This window comes from Dermochelys coriacea, chromosome 7 (assembly GCF_009764565.3).
Source record: "Dermochelys coriacea isolate rDerCor1 chromosome 7, rDerCor1.pri.v4, whole genome shotgun sequence".
Taxonomy (NCBI): Eukaryota; Metazoa; Chordata; order Testudines; family Dermochelyidae; genus Dermochelys; species Dermochelys coriacea.
In genome coordinates, this window is record NC_050074.1 from 13,428,123 (window position 1) to 13,444,065 (window position 15,943).

General features: G+C 38.2%; 1 protein-coding gene across 5 annotated transcripts in view; it reads left to right on the top strand.

The window, feature by feature from the left end:
- CNTN6 (contactin 6) overlaps window positions 1–15,943 on the top strand; it is a 223,589-nt gene that overhangs the window by 61,926 nt on the left and 145,720 nt on the right. The gene's annotated exons all lie outside the window — the stretch shown is intronic.

Genomic DNA, 15,943 nt, shown 5'->3' on the forward strand with positions numbered 1-15,943 from the left:
GCTCACGAAAGCTTATGCTCTAATAAATTTGTTAGTCTCTAAGGTGCCACAAGTACTCCTTTTCTTTTTGCGAATACAGGCTAACATGGCTGCTACTGTGAAAACTGGTCAGGTTTGTGATGATCCTTAGTTCTTGGGGAAGTTTTGAAGAAAGTTTCCCAAACCATAGTAAGTCTTCTTAATATCACATCAAGCTGATTGTGGACTAGAGCTGTATGGTACAGCATAAAGGGAATGAGTCTGGAGGTCAGGTTTTATTATCAACTCTGCCACTGACTTCGTATGTGCCCTTGACCAAGTCACTACACCTGTCTTGGCTTCACTGCCCCATTTGAAGAGTAGAAGTAATTATACCTCAACTTTACAAAAGTGCTGTGAGATCTATGGACTAAAATCACTTCTGTAGTATTAAAAAAATTGTTTGCAGAGTGCTGAAGACAAACAATGAGGTACTTAATCATCACTCCTGGATGTTCCCTTTAATAAAAGAAGCAATGAGAATCTTTCATTATAAAACCTGAAGCTATATGAAACTCATCTGTTTTCAAAGTTCATTTTGGTTTATTTGTTTGCATTCATCTCTGTGGCATAGTATCTCAACTTCTCACAAACAATAATAGATATATCCTCAGAAAACTCTTGTGAGCCAGGTAAGTATTCAAAAATGCCTAAGTGATATAGAAGCCTAGGCCCAGATCCTTAAAGATCCTTTGGTCCCATCTGCATCTTTAGGTGTCTAAGCCCACCATTTAGTGACCACTGACATGTTCAAAGCTACCACATAATCAGGTAGGAGCCTAAGTACCTTAGGCACCTAAATTTCACCTATGTACCTAAGGCTTGCATTTGCAAAGCTACCTAAGCACTTATGCGTCCCCACATCTAACAACCTGCTTGGAGCCCTAGCTCAAACTGAAGCCTTGGAAGTCACAAAGCAGAACTGTCAAACTAGGAACACCTGTCTCACCAGTGAGGCCCAATCCAGGAGGGGTGCTCAGCGCATGCCTAACACCTGTTAACTGCCAGCCCCCACATCAAAAGGGGCTGGAGGGGCCCTAGTGTTCCCACATAAAAGGCAGGGTACAGGGAAACATAGGGAACGCCCAAGTCCCATTTTCAAAAATGACAGTCACTGAGAGCCAAACTTGTAAGGTATTTGCGTGCTGACAAATACGTACCTAGCAAGATTTTTAGAAGCATCGAGGTGCCTAACTCTCATGACTGTGCCTATCTGCATCTTTAGAATCATAGAAGATTAGGGTTGGAAGAGACCTCAGGAGGTCATCTAGTCCAACCCCCTGCTCAAAGCAGGACCAATCCCCAACTAAATCATCCCAGACAGGGCTTTGTCAAGCTGGGCCTTAAAAACCTCTAAGGAAGGAGATTCCACCACCTCCCTAAGTAACCCATTCCAGTGCTTCACCACCGTCCTAGTGAAAGAGTGTTTCCTCATATACAACCTAGACCTCCCCCACTGCAACTTGAGACCATTGCTCCTTGCTCTGTCATCTGCCACCACTGAGAATAGCAAAGCTCTATCCTCTTTGGAACCCCCCTTCAGGTAGTTGAAGGCTGCTATCAAATCCCCCCCCCCCACTCTTCTCTTCTGCAGACTAAACAAGCCCAGTTCCCTCAGCCTCTTCTTGTAAGTCATGTGCCCCAGCCCCCTGATCATTTTTGTGGTCCTTCAGTGGACTCTCTCTAATTTGTCCACATCCTTTCAGTAGTGGGGAGACCAAAACTGGATTCAATACTCCAGGTGTGGCCTCACCAGTGCTGAACAGAAGGGAATAATCACTTCCCTCGATCTGCTGGCAATCCTCCTACTAATGCCTACTATTTAGGTACCTAAATACCTTTAAAAACTATTTTCTTCAATTAGACATTGGATACTATGTGACAAAGTCAGTTTTGAAAATGGGACTCGGGGTCCTAAAACACTTAGGCATTTTTGAAAACTTTTACCCATTATCTCTATTTTACAGTTGTAATGACCTGCTCTTCCTGGGCATACCAGTTTAATAACAGTGTCTTTTGGGGCATTAGCTCAGCCCTTTCCCCCCTCTAATCTCCCTCTGTGGATGCTTTTCTGTGAATATTGGATGATCTTGGCTGCTGTTCTTCATCCTATTTCAAGGGCACTGCAGATCTCTTGGGGAGCGGGGGGAGCGGGGAACCACCGATCAATTACACTTCCAACTTCTGGGTCTCAAAAACCACTAAACTTTTATTTAACGAGAGTAAACCAAATAGTAGTGTCCCGTAGCCCTTCTACTTCTCGTTCCCAGATGGAAACTCTAGTTTTATAAGAGGCCAACTGTTCTTCTCTTCCTGAGCACAGTCTAGCTCCCTAACTCCCTCTGTGATCTTGCTCCCTTGCCCCTCTGCAGCCAGATGCCAACTCTTTCAAATTCAATCCCCCTAAAGTTCTGAACATGTAGTGAAGGTGGAGCTTCCTTCCAGAAATCCAAGCCTTTGGGGGTATGTCTACACTTCAGAAAAACACTCAAGACAGTGAGTATCAGAGCTACGGACGTGGGCGATCACTATCGCTCTGAGATAGCCATGAAGATATTCCTCCTTGGGCTGGAGCTCAGCATTGACATCCATCCCTCTCCCCAGACTTCACAGCCTGAGCTCCAGCCCAAGTGGGAACATCTACATAGCTGTTTTTATTGCTGTTGTGGACCGTGCAAGCCAGAATCTGTAGATTAAGGCTCTGAGACTCACTGCCACAGGAATTTTTTTGCAGTATAGATGTACCCTGTGTCTCTGTGTATTCAACAGTATATGTTCTTTTGGTCTTCAGCCAACAACATGCTCCATTGTACAATTTTGGTTAACAACACTTATATAATAACAACATCTCATATCACGCCATTTCAAACTAACATAGTCCTTTGGGCCAGAAAGGTTCAATGACTTGCCTAAGGTCACACAGGACAGAAAATCTGTGGCAGCACGGGAAACAGAACCCAGATTTACTGATTCTCAGTCTTTTGCCCTAACCTCAAGACAATTCTTCTTCCCTGTTTTTTGTTACAAACTCAAAATGTTTTTGAAAGACTCACTAATGGTTTACATTGAAATCATGGCTGTCCTGGGGTCAACCCTAAATTGGGTTAAACACAATAGTTTTAACTGAGTTTCATACCAAGTGTTTGTGTTCATTCTAACCTGACACTGAAAGTGAAACCTAGCACGTGGGAATTAACACAAATCAAAGCTAAAGGAAGAGGTCACTCAACCATCTTAGGTAAAGGATGTTAATGAGTTTATGAAACTCTAGTTAACAATAAATTGATGAGATCTAGGTAAACAGTAAAGGGCCAGATCTTCAGCTAGTGTAAATCGGCATAGCTCCATGGATTTACACCAGTTGAGAATCTGACCCAGAGTCTTAAGTGCTGTACAATTGAGCCAAGTTTTAGCCAATAAATCATGTCATTATATATATGAGGCAGATGATGCATTACATAGGAGAGGTTGTTTTTAGAGCTAACACATGTAAGATTAAATACTGCATATATAAATTAGCGAGTATATAGAAAATGGGGAAAAATTCTTTTTACATGTATAGTTTTGTGGAATTTTCACAGTAAGCCAAAATGTCCTAAAGCTCTGAAATTTCATTACAATTCAGAAAAGGAGTACTTGTGGCACCTTAGAGACTAACAAATTTATTAGAGCATAAGCTTTCGTGAGCTACAGCTCACTTCATCGGATGCATCCATTTCTTTTTGTGAATACAGACTAACACGGCTGCTACTCTGAAACCTGTGATTACAATTCAGGTGCAGTTTTCAGGATAATGACACAATTTGACACACAATGACACATGGAAAATATTTGGTACAAGAAGATTGATCAGAATAGTCCCTTCTGGCCTTGGAATCTATGAAGTTATGAAGATGCGTTGTGATCCATACCCCCTCCCCCCAAATGGACACAAATACTCAAAAAGAAAATGACAGAAGTTTTGCCCTGCTTTATTCCCTTGCAAACTGTGTCCCCTCAGCATAGCTAAATCAGAGTACTATCACCACATCAATCATTTTTGTGCCATTCCCTAAAAATATGGCAGTTTGTCACATTGCTGTTGATGGTGCTACACAGTAGACATGCTGAATATCAATCCGTGATAAGATTTTTCTAACCATTGCAAGTAAAACAAGTACATTCCCTACCTTCTGAACCAGGCTTTTCATGGAATGGGTGAGTACACCCTAAGATCTGTACTTTAAAGCAAAGGCACAACTCATGGACATTTATGTTCCATTGTAACTGATTTTGAGCACATATTTATTTGACCTACTGCCCTTGCATTTCAATTCCCAAATGCCCTCATGGCTTTTTGGAAGCATCTATTTTATGTTATTTACTTTTTTAGATGAGAATACTTTTAATTGCTCAGTTTATCTCTACAGTCAAACTCTCTCTCCCTCTTATTTGAAGTGGTCCACCTACCGAGAGCATTTCTTCCCTCAGCATACTATAGAACCCTACTTCTCTTTATTCTCATTATGCTTTTATCTGTTTCAGCCTGAATTTCACCACTGTCACTGATGAGATGACTAATCCAATTTCCCTCGAATGCAGTGCCCTCTCGTACATCTCTCTGCACATATACTTTCTCCTGCATAGTCATCATTTTCACGGGAGTGGGAGGCACATGTGGGATTTCATTAGTGAAAATGTGCAGTGAAGTTTGATACACCGGGTTTTCCCTGCATTTTATTTTTTGCCCTGTATTGAATCATCTGTCAGGCTCTTAGTTTGCAGATAAAACCTCAACTCAATGTTTCCATTTGAACCTAAGCAATCAAAGAAACTCAAGAAATTATCCAGTACTCAACAGCCTGAGAGAAGCATAAGCAGGTGTTAAATTAGGACTATGCTTGTCTTCCCATTTTATTACTGTCCTATTTTTAGAAAACAGTCAGAGTGGAGAAGGCATTTGACTCAGATTAGTGTTTGTGGGCATCATGGAAAAGGGAGTCAAAAAGGCATTTAAACTGAGGGAGACATTGGAAGAGCAGCATAGAAATATGCATGGAAATTAGAGCTGGTTGATTTTTTTTTTCCTGAAAATAATTTTGACAAAAATGAAATATTTTTTGGTTTCATCAGCATTTTTCCTCAAACAATTCTTTTGGTTTCATTGAAATTTTCCTCCTAAGAGTTTGGATTTCAGCCAATTTTTCCAGTTTTCAGGATTTCAATATTTGAATACAACCCCAAAACATTTAGAAGAAGATAAACATTTTCTGCAAACGTTTTCATTTCTACAATATAGCTGTGTTTTGGAGGGAAAATAACAAAAAATTGGAACAAGTGCTGTTGAAAATGGGGGTGAAAAGAGCATACAAACAGGGTGGCTAAGCTGCCATCACTGGTGGAGACTGCACCAGAGATGACATGGAATTTTTCACAGATTCGCTTGTGAAATTCATTTCCAATGGGTAATTTCACTTGTGAAAATATGCTTGAAAAGCACAAAAAACAAAACCACTTTTCCCTTCAAGGGAAATTCCATTCAAAATATTCTCTATATTCTACAATGTCTAGGTGATAGGCATTTGAGTGTGAGATAAAGGCCGTTTTCTCCATGCCTTCTAATATTTTTCACATGAATTATAAAAGTAACACAAAGAAAATTCATGTAAGTACTCTCTCTCAGGAGCACTAAAAATACATGGAGGAAAAAGGGCAGTTATCTAGTCAGTTTTGCTATAATAGAATTTGCCATTTGACAGCTTAACCATTCTGTTAGCAGCACTTATTTTAGCTCCATAATAATGGCTATCAAAAACACCTATCACAAGAGGTTTTAGAATTTGCTATTTTTATTATTTTGTTTTAAGAGTGGGACAATCATGGGGAAGTACAGAGTGAAACAAAGGAAAAGAAATTAGCCATTGCTAATTTCAGCGATGGTCCAGTGAATCAGAGAGAAAGGGGGGTGAAAGATCAGAGATTCTGAAGTGAAGGATTGCACAGTTAGGACTTTAAATTACATCCCAAGAGGAATAGAGAGGTGTGAAGACCAGTCTTAACTCCTCTACCCCATTACTACTTTAGGTCACTGTAGTAGTATCACTAATGTCAGCTGCAGTATTTGGAATCATTACTGTGGAATACCATAGCACTCTTTTCATAAGGGCAGATCTGAAGCAGATGATCTCCACCACTCAGACCAAAAGGTGAAGAGGAACCTGAAAACCCAAGTGGTCCTCATCATAAGTCACCTATGAAAGGCTTCTGCCTTGCTAAAATAGAATGGGACAAATACTTTGCTTCCAGACTTCATCAATGATATTATCACTTGAATTTTTTTGGCCTGCGACCTCTTTTCCACGCACGTGTCTGACCTTTCTACTGAATTCCTCTCTCTCCTACCCTGCTTACCATCTTTCTGATCAATCTCATTCCCTTCCTACTTCTCTCTTTACTACCCAACAAACACCTTTCTCCCTGCAAAAAAGAGAAACACTCAAAGTCGCCACTTGAAAATCATTTTATTGGAGGGAGAGAAGGATCGGGATATTATACAGGAGGATCTGGATGACTTGTAAACTGGAGTAATAGTAATAGGATGAAATTTAATAGTGAGAAGTGTAAGGTTATGCATTTAGGGATTAATAACAAGAATTTTAGTTATAAGTTGGAGACGCATCAATTAGAAGTAACGGAAGAGGAGAAGGACCTTGGAGTATTGGTTGATCATAGGATGATTATGAGCTGCCAATGTGATATGGCTGTGAAAAAAGCTAATGCGGTTTTGGGATGCATCAGGAGTGGCATTTCCAGTAGGGATAAGGAGGTTTTAGTACCATTATACAAGGCACTGGTGAGACCTCACCTAGAATACTGTGTGCAGTTCTGGTCTCCCATGTTTAAAAAGGATGAATTCAAACTGGAGCAGGTACAGAAAAGGGCTACTAGGATGATCCTAGGAATGGAAAACTTGTCTTATGAAAGGAGACTTAAGGAGCTTGGCTTGTTTAGCCTAACTAAAAGAAGGTTGAGGGGAGATATGATTCTCTCTATAAATATATCAGAGGGATAAATACAGGAGAGGGAGAGGAATTATTTAAGCTCAGCACCAATGTGGACACAAGAACAAATGGGTATAAACTGGCCACCAGGAAGTTTAGACTTGAAATCAGACGAAGGTTTTTAACCATCAGAGGAGTGAACTTTTGGAATAGCCTTCCAAGGGAAGCAGTGGGGGCAAAAGATCTATCTGGTTTTAAGATTCTACTCGATAAGTTTATGGAGGAGATGGTATGATGGGATAATGGGATTTTGGTAAGTAATTGATCTTTAAATATTCAGGGTAAATAGGCCTAATCCGCTGAGATGGGATATTAGATGGATGGGATCTGAGTTACCCAGGAAAGAATTTTCTGTAGTATCTGGCTGGTGAATCTTTCCCATATGCTCAGGGTTTAGCTGATTGTCATATTTGGAGTCGGGAAGGAATTTTCCTCCAGGGCAGATTGGAGAGGCCCTGGAGGTATTTCGCCTTCCTCTGTAGCATGGGGCATGGGTGACTTGAGGGAGGCTTCTCTGCTCCTTGAAGTCTTTAAACCATGATTTAAGGACTTCAATAGCTCAGACATAGGTGAGGTTTTTCATAGGAGTGGGTAGGTGAGATTCTATGGCCTGCGCTGTGCAGGAGGTCGGACTATATAATCAGAATGGTCCCTTCTGACCTTAGTATCTATGAATCTATGAAAAACATACCCAGCTGAATAAATGTTTCTGCTAAAATTTAGGATAGTGACATTAGAACTGCTTTTAACTTCATCCCTATTTGTGAGAGTAATTTGCACAGACTAAGATTAACATCAAGATACCAAATATTCACAAAAGACAATTGCCTCAAATCATGTTTTTGCTTATCTATAATCATTTGCTTTGGTAATTTTATTCAAGAAAATTAACACAGATCACTTGTGCTGCATTCTTAATTATTTTTTAAATATTGTGCTGCCACTCACGTTGAAATACATAACATGCAAGTGGCAGGTTAGTTTGAAATGCAACATACTAAACTGCTTTTTAATCAGTGAATGATAACGGTAGTTTGTGTTTTGACTTTTGCCATTTAATTGCCAGTAATAAGATTGTTAAATTAGTAAAGTAAAATCTGAGTTCAGAGTCATTTATCTCTGTTTATGTTTATTTTAAAACTGCCTATGAGCTTGAGGTGCTTGACACAACAAAAATCTACAACACTAATTATGTTAGGAACAGTAATACGTAAGTTGCCATATATTTCCACAATAAAGAATTCTTGTGGCCTTTTTTGGGAAGCTCTTGTACTTCTATTGTTTTCTTCAGGCCTTGGAAATTCATCAAGTGGAAAGCCCTGAGACGATGTCCCAAGAAATTCCATTCAGGTTTGGCTGGAATATAAACTGGCCAAAATCACCATTTCCCTTCTGTTACTACCATTACTCAGGAAAATTTGGCAGAATGCCAAAATAATAATTGAACATGAATATTCCAAGTCTGGGCCAAATCTGAAGCAACAGCAGTTGACACTATGCAGGGAATACCTGGCTTCTTACATCTTTGGATAAATCCAGACACTCAAGCCAAAGAACCAAAGCCAAATCCTCAGTGTTACTGGAATTCTATTTAACCAGATTTGTGTATTCATATGCACTCAGGCCTCATACAAGCTGTATTTCTTTTGATACAGTCAAGAACTTGATCTGATATGAGTCATTCTGTTGGCTGATGATTGTACAGTAGCTCATCTCTCCTTTAGCTGTGAGTTCAGCCCCAGAGCCTCTTGTCACTTTCTTTTGCATTTTAGTGCACATGAGGTCTGTGACATTAACTAATATAGTGTCTCAATAAAATAAGATTGACTTGGGCCCCTGAGGGTAATTTAAAGGGCATGCTAGAGTCATTTATAATTATTGGTAGCCCCCAAGGTCAATATTGTTTACATTTATTACAACCACAACAGACAGAGTTCAGTCTGTTGAGTGCATTTTTATGTACTGGTTTCAGAGGGGTAGCCATGTTAGTCTGGATCTGTAAAAGCAGCAGAGTGTCCTGTGGCACCTTATAGACTAACAGACATATTGGAGCCTGAGCTTTAGTGGGTGAATGATGCATCCAACAAAGTGGGTATTCACCCATAAAAGCTCATGCTCCAATATGTCTGTTAGTCTATAAGTTGCCATAGGACTCTTTGCTGCTTTTTATGTACTGTACATTTGTTTTTTCCACTTTCCACTAAGATTACTTTTCTGATGTTTTGTATATTGTTTCCAATAGGCTGCATGTGTTATGTTTTGCATTTATCACATTTTGTTGTTTTATCAATCTTCTCCCCAAGCTTTATGATGCTGTCTACCCTAGTGCCAGCTCAGGTCAGGACTGCAGGCACATTCACTCATACACTGATAGAAATGAAAGGAGTCTGAAAAGGAATTGTAGTGTAATTAGGCCACTTGACTTTTGTGTTACTTTAGTTCAAAGGAAATGTTAATGATATTGTCGTCACTTATCTATAACCTGTTGATTGCTATTGCATTACATTGTGTATATCCCTGCAACTAGTTAATCCTAGATCAAAAGTGTGTGTTATTGTTAAGATGAGAATGTACTTGATGTATATACTTCATGAAAACTAATGAAGAATTGTTGTTGGCTATTACATTGCCTTTTACAGAGTGTATATCCCTGTAATTACCATCAAACACAACTGGAGCCTTGGAAATATAAATGAAGAAGAGTGCTAACTTCAGAGCAAGAGTCATTATGGTTTAACAATGGGAATTCACACACTCAATCTCCATTTACTACTCATTGACATCAACAGAAAACCCACATGGTTAGAGAGACTGGTTAGAGAAAGGTTTCAGAGTAGCAGCCGTGTTAGTCTGTATTCGCAAAAAGAAAAGGAGTACTTGTGGCACCTTAGAGACAAGGTGCCACAAGTACTCCTTTTCTTTTTGGTTAGAGAAACTGTCAGATTGTCCTCTGTGAGAAGCAGATATAAATATGGATTCAAAGAAAGATCCTTTATCGCTGACAGTTTGGACTCTTAAAGGAAAGATACCAAATGCAATGTGGAGATCCCCAGAAATATCTGGGTTCCCTGAAAAGACTTTTGGGAAACTAGCACTTTATTACATCAACTGCTTACATTCATTCATTTGGCTCACTCACCTGTTAATGACAGGTTTCAGAGTAGCAGCCATCTTAGTTTGTATTTGCAAAAAGAAAAGGAGTACTTGTGGCACCTTAGACACTAACAAATTTATTAAAGCATAAGGTTTTGTGAGCTACAGCTCACTTCATCGGATGCATTTGGTGGAAAAAACAGAGGGGAGATTGATATACACACACAGAGAACATGAAACAATGGGTTTATCATACACATTGTAAGGAGAGTGATCACTTAAGATAAGCCATCACCAGCAGCGGGGGGGTGGGGGGGAGGCCGGGGGGGGGAAGGGGGAAAACCTTTCATGGTGACAAGCAAGGTAGGCTATTTCCAGCAGTTAACAAGAATATCTGAGGAACACCAACGCATCCGATGAAGTGAGCTGTAGCTCACGAAAGCTTATGCTCTAATAAATTTGTTAGTTTCTAAGGTGCCACAAGTACTCCTTTTCTTTTCACCTGTTAATGTATTTTACTTGCTTTAACCTCTCAATAACTCTCATTTCTTTTTCTTAGCTAATAAATCTTTAGTTAGTTTACTAGAGAATTGGCTGTCAATGTTGTCTTTGGGGTGAGATCCAAAGCACCAGTTTATCTGGAGTAAGTGACTGATCCTTTGAGATTGGCAGTAACCTGATGTGATGTGATTTTTGGTTTATGTGACCATTATCACTAAGTCCAGTTTCTCTGGGTGGCAAGATAGGCTGGAGTGCCTAAGGGGACTATCTGTAACTCCATGGTAAGAGTGGTATAGTCATCCAGAAGTTCACACTTGGTACGCGCTTGGTGAAGCCTAATTGTCAAATATAACACAAGTTTGTGGTGCCTGCCCTGTTTTCTGGCAGTCTGACCTAAGATTTCCACTCACAGTTGTGAATGTGATAGCCTTAGCCTTCAGATAGCCGCTTTACTAACCTAAGGATTTATTCTGTGTAGGCTTTTGCCTATATGACATTTTGCATGGGGTCAATGTAGAACACGTTCCTTTGTTATATTTCAGTTGCACTACTGTACTGAGACCTACTTGGGGCTACATGAAATATAGCTTGGGTACAATTAGGTTACCCCACACTCTTCTCCTTTCCTGTGCATACAGTTGAATACAGTTGAACTGGAATGATTCCACTGCACATGCCAGGGAATAGGTTTTGGAGAGACTCCATGCGGACAGTGGCTACTCCACTTACCTCTGTATGCCAGGTAGCAAAGCTCTATGTTTGCTTTTTCAGTGGCAATGCAAAGACAGGGTTGGGGGCAGAGCAAAGCCCAGAATAGTCAAAAAGCATTAGCTGCAGACCCTGCTGCAGCCCTGAGGTCCTCAGAGTTCAAAATATAATTTTGGCCAACCATTAATCTGACTATGGATAATGGCTGCTTTCTTTATTATTAGTTGGGGTGGTATAGGAAGGGTAGCGATTTGTGCTGTCCATCATAAGCAGTTGAGCTGGACATGAAACTGCATTTCATTTCCTTAAAGTGTCTAGATGCTGTGACAATGGACACATGAAAATCAGTAAATAAAACATATTCCAAAAACATTCTGGTTTTATTAATCTGACTTGAATCAGGATTTCCCTGGATTTAAAAGTGTTATAAATATTTTTCTTTCCTCTCTAATTATATGTAAGAAAATGCCAACCCTTTTAGTGTTGTCTGGTTTTACATTGTCCTAATTGCTTGGGTTGATTTATTTTCCAAGGTTTTTTCCTCCTTCTCCCAGTTATCAATTTTCTGAAAGCAAGCAGTAAGGGGCAGTCTAATTTTTTTAACATATTTGTGCATTCTAAAGATTTTGTCTTGAACCCTACATTTGGCTAGAAAATTAATTTTCTCCATATGGTTTTATTTCCAGTGTCTCTTCATTGTCCCTAATGGTTTTAAGGGCTGTTGCTACATTTAAATCTTCCTTTCTACAACCAGAATCATGTCTGAATCTAAGTTAAGTTGTTTTGTGGGCAGTTCATGAATTCACGTCCAAATTGACAGTCAGTCTCTGTTACAATTACAAAACATATGAAGCAGTCATCTTGTCCCAGCTATTCAGAGTAAAAATACATGTTAATAACATTGTAACATAGGGTTATACAGACACTTACTAGTTAACTTGGCTATAATTGCAAATGTACCAAATTCCATACAGGGACTTGGTCATTGTGAGCAATCATTCCACTGTAAAGACCAAAATAATACCCATTATCACATGTTTCCTACTAAACATGAATAGGACCAACAAAGAATGTCCTATGGAAACAAGGGGAAAATAGAGTTTATTTTAGTACATTTACAAAAATGTGACTATACACCCTTTTGCATCATTCCATTTTTATTCAGATCCATTTGTTGTTGTTGTTTTACTACTTCATATCCGCTCTGCTTTATATCACCTCTACAACAATGCAGTTGTCTTCGGTTTTCACTAGCTATTACACACAGTGTTGGTGGAATTTTCAGGCAGGCACTTTAGTATTTAAAAAATGGATTATTATTTCCTGCACAACATACTGTAATCAGCACAAAATGAAATTTGAACAGAAGGGCAATAAGAAAGTCTCTTCTCTAATCTTTCTTTCCCACTAAGAATGTGTTTGTATAGGTGTGCTTCTATAGATGTATATATGCACAGTGTTTGCATGGTAACAGCATTTCCATGCATATATATGCACACAATTGAAAGATAGTGGTGTATATACTGTTATTTTATTCTTAGTATAGGTTTGATCGAATACCCATTGAAGTCATTGACTTTCTTTTGACTTCAAAAGGATTTAACTCATGACCTTTACAAAGAGAAAATTGATGAGGCACTCAATTTGTGACATGAAACTATATCTTATTGCCAGCAATAAAAATGTAAGCTAATTCTATTATGCATCTATCATGCACCTATGAATATTTTTCTTTATTGCAACTGCAGTCATGCTGGGGGGGGAGAGGATATTTTCTCATTCTCTGTATAAATCTGATTGTATATATTCCTTCTCTTCCTGGCAGATTCCATAATAAACCATTCCAGAAGGTAATCAGATAAACAAGAAGTAAATGTGATTTTAAAGACTAGTATAAATGCCCCTAGAGATTATCATCTAGATTGTCCCAAACCCTCCTTGTCCATTCAAGGGACTAAGGAGAAATATGGCACCCCCTCACTTCCTACCCCTATACCTCCTTCCTTGACGCTGTTCTGATTGTCCTTCTTGACACAGGGCAAGGATGAAGGGGGAGATCTGGGGTTACTCAATCCCTGGGGGAAATGGAAATGGGAGGAGCTAAAAGGAGTGGGAGAAGTCATAGCTATACACACAGACAATCCAGCCATTGCTGTCTCACAAAAAGAGCTGAAGTAATTTTTTTTCCCTCCACAGAGCAATGGAGAAGCATGGAAAATATTGAGCTATGCTCTTGAGCAGTGCAGTCAAGTGCCACACACTTTCTCAAGAAAGTTACTCAATCAATGTAGCCTTATGAGAATATATATATCTAAATATATAAAATAAGCCTTTTCAATGAAACATTGTGTCTTAATCTATTTAAATCAACTACTAGCATAAAGTAAACATGGACACACAAGCAAATGTTTGTCTTTAAGATACTTCCAACGCTGCTTCAAGCACAGAGGTTGAAAAAATATTTTTGGTGCAATATTTTGTTTTTGAATCTAAATAAAACTTTGCAATGGAACAAATATTATATGCTAGTGTACATAAAAAAAGTCTCTTTTCCCCCTGTCTGAACATGAATCTGAGAGCAATATGTCAACTAATATAACTGAAATACATGCAATAGAGTAAATTGCACAAGAATACAGAGTAAACCAATTTAGGAATTGTAAAAATTATCTGAGCTTAATCAATCATCATCCCTTTAATGTAGTAAGCATAGTTATATTTTATTCAGAAAAAAAAAGTTATGAGAACAAAATGTTGGATTTATTTAACTGGCAGGATATTAAATAATATAGCTGTTATCTTTTCCTGTATTGTAAATTATTGAATTAAACCTTCAGGCAGTTTGACAATAGTGCCAAATGAATATTACAACAGTACAATGCAGCAAACAATATCTGTCACTGAATCTAGGTCTCACTTATAGCTGAAATTACAGCGAATAAAATGCTTGTGCAGTAGATTGGAAAAAGGTTCATTATTATTTATTTGTCTTGTCTGGTAACACAAAAACTAATGAAATTTCACTGAGAAGAATACATGTCAGGATTACTGTACATCATAAAGACACATCCCTTTAACTTCACTGTGGATATTTGTCTGTGTAATTAGATGCCTGTTCTGCAATACTTCTATATCCAAAGGACATGGCCAAGTTCATGACAAAAACAATTCACCCTCATAAATGAAAAGGCTTCCTTTATCTCTCCTGCATCTTACACAATAGTACAAAAGCCTTCTGAAAAATGTGCTGTAAAAACAGTGTAGCAGTGTACAGCAAGTAATTCCTCTCTAGCAAGACCCATCTGTTGTAAACGTGCATGTTTTGTTGCATGTAGCATTATACAATTAATAAACTCCATAGATGTGTATGTCTATATTCTCATACCTATTTATGGTCTATATATCTATACCAATGTCTACATAATGAATTTATCCATATATTTCTGCATGCAAGTCTACATAATGTAATGTCAGATCCTCATCTGGGGAGAACTGATTAAACTTTATTGACTGAGAACAATTTTATGCAAGTTACCATAAATATTCCTATGCCATAGCTTGAACTTCTAGCTCTGAATGCTATGTGGAATATTTTGGCTTTGTATCAAATTATCTTAGTACTCTGTATACATCCAAAGTTGGATTTTGGCCCTAAAATTTAGCATGCTCCTTTTTATGAACAATTATTTCATCAAATGTTGATATTTAAAATAAAATATTAATCATATTAAGAGCTATAATTTATACAGCTATAAAATAAAAAGACAGCTATAGATGTACACATTAATATACATTTTCCAGAATCTTAACTGGTGTAAATCTGCATTGCTTTTTTTATTCACATATACACGTTCAAATTATGAACCTGAATGAATATTCCTGGAAAATTAAGTTTAGTGGTCACCATTTAAAAAATAAATAAAGAAATACAACTCTTGCCAGACTGTAGTTTCTAAGTTACTATACTAGTATTTGTTGAATATGTTTGGACATTGAATTTTTGACAAAATATTTTATCAATATTTGAATTGCAATGGAAAGAGGGAAATTGTTTTCATGAAAATGCCCTATTTTCCAACCAGTTCCGTACAATTAGCTATTTCAATTTGTAATCATTGGCAGAACTGTGATATTTTGTATCCCATCACTATATGATAACTTTTGACATGTGGTTCCTGATTAAACAGTAACCACAATAATGTAATAATGTATACCAATATTGTATTTGTAACATCAAGGAACTTCAGAGAATATGAAAGAAGTATGTAATGAGAGTGTGAAAACGGACACTTCACCTCCAACTACTCCAAAGAAAGCACTGGCCAATAAACACACCATAGATATTTTGGTTTAAATTAGGAAAAATTATCAGAATAGAAAAATACTGAAACAATCTCCCAAGGACTGGCATTTGGAGAGTGTAGAATTGCTCTCACTGGAGATATTTAAGATTTCTCTCTCATTTTCAGGGATGATTTAGCAGTAATGAATTCAATCCTATGGGGAAAGGATAAGAAAACCTTCTGTAGATCCTGATCTTTTGATCCAGCTCAGTACAAGTTCTGGGAGGGAGAGGAAAGGGA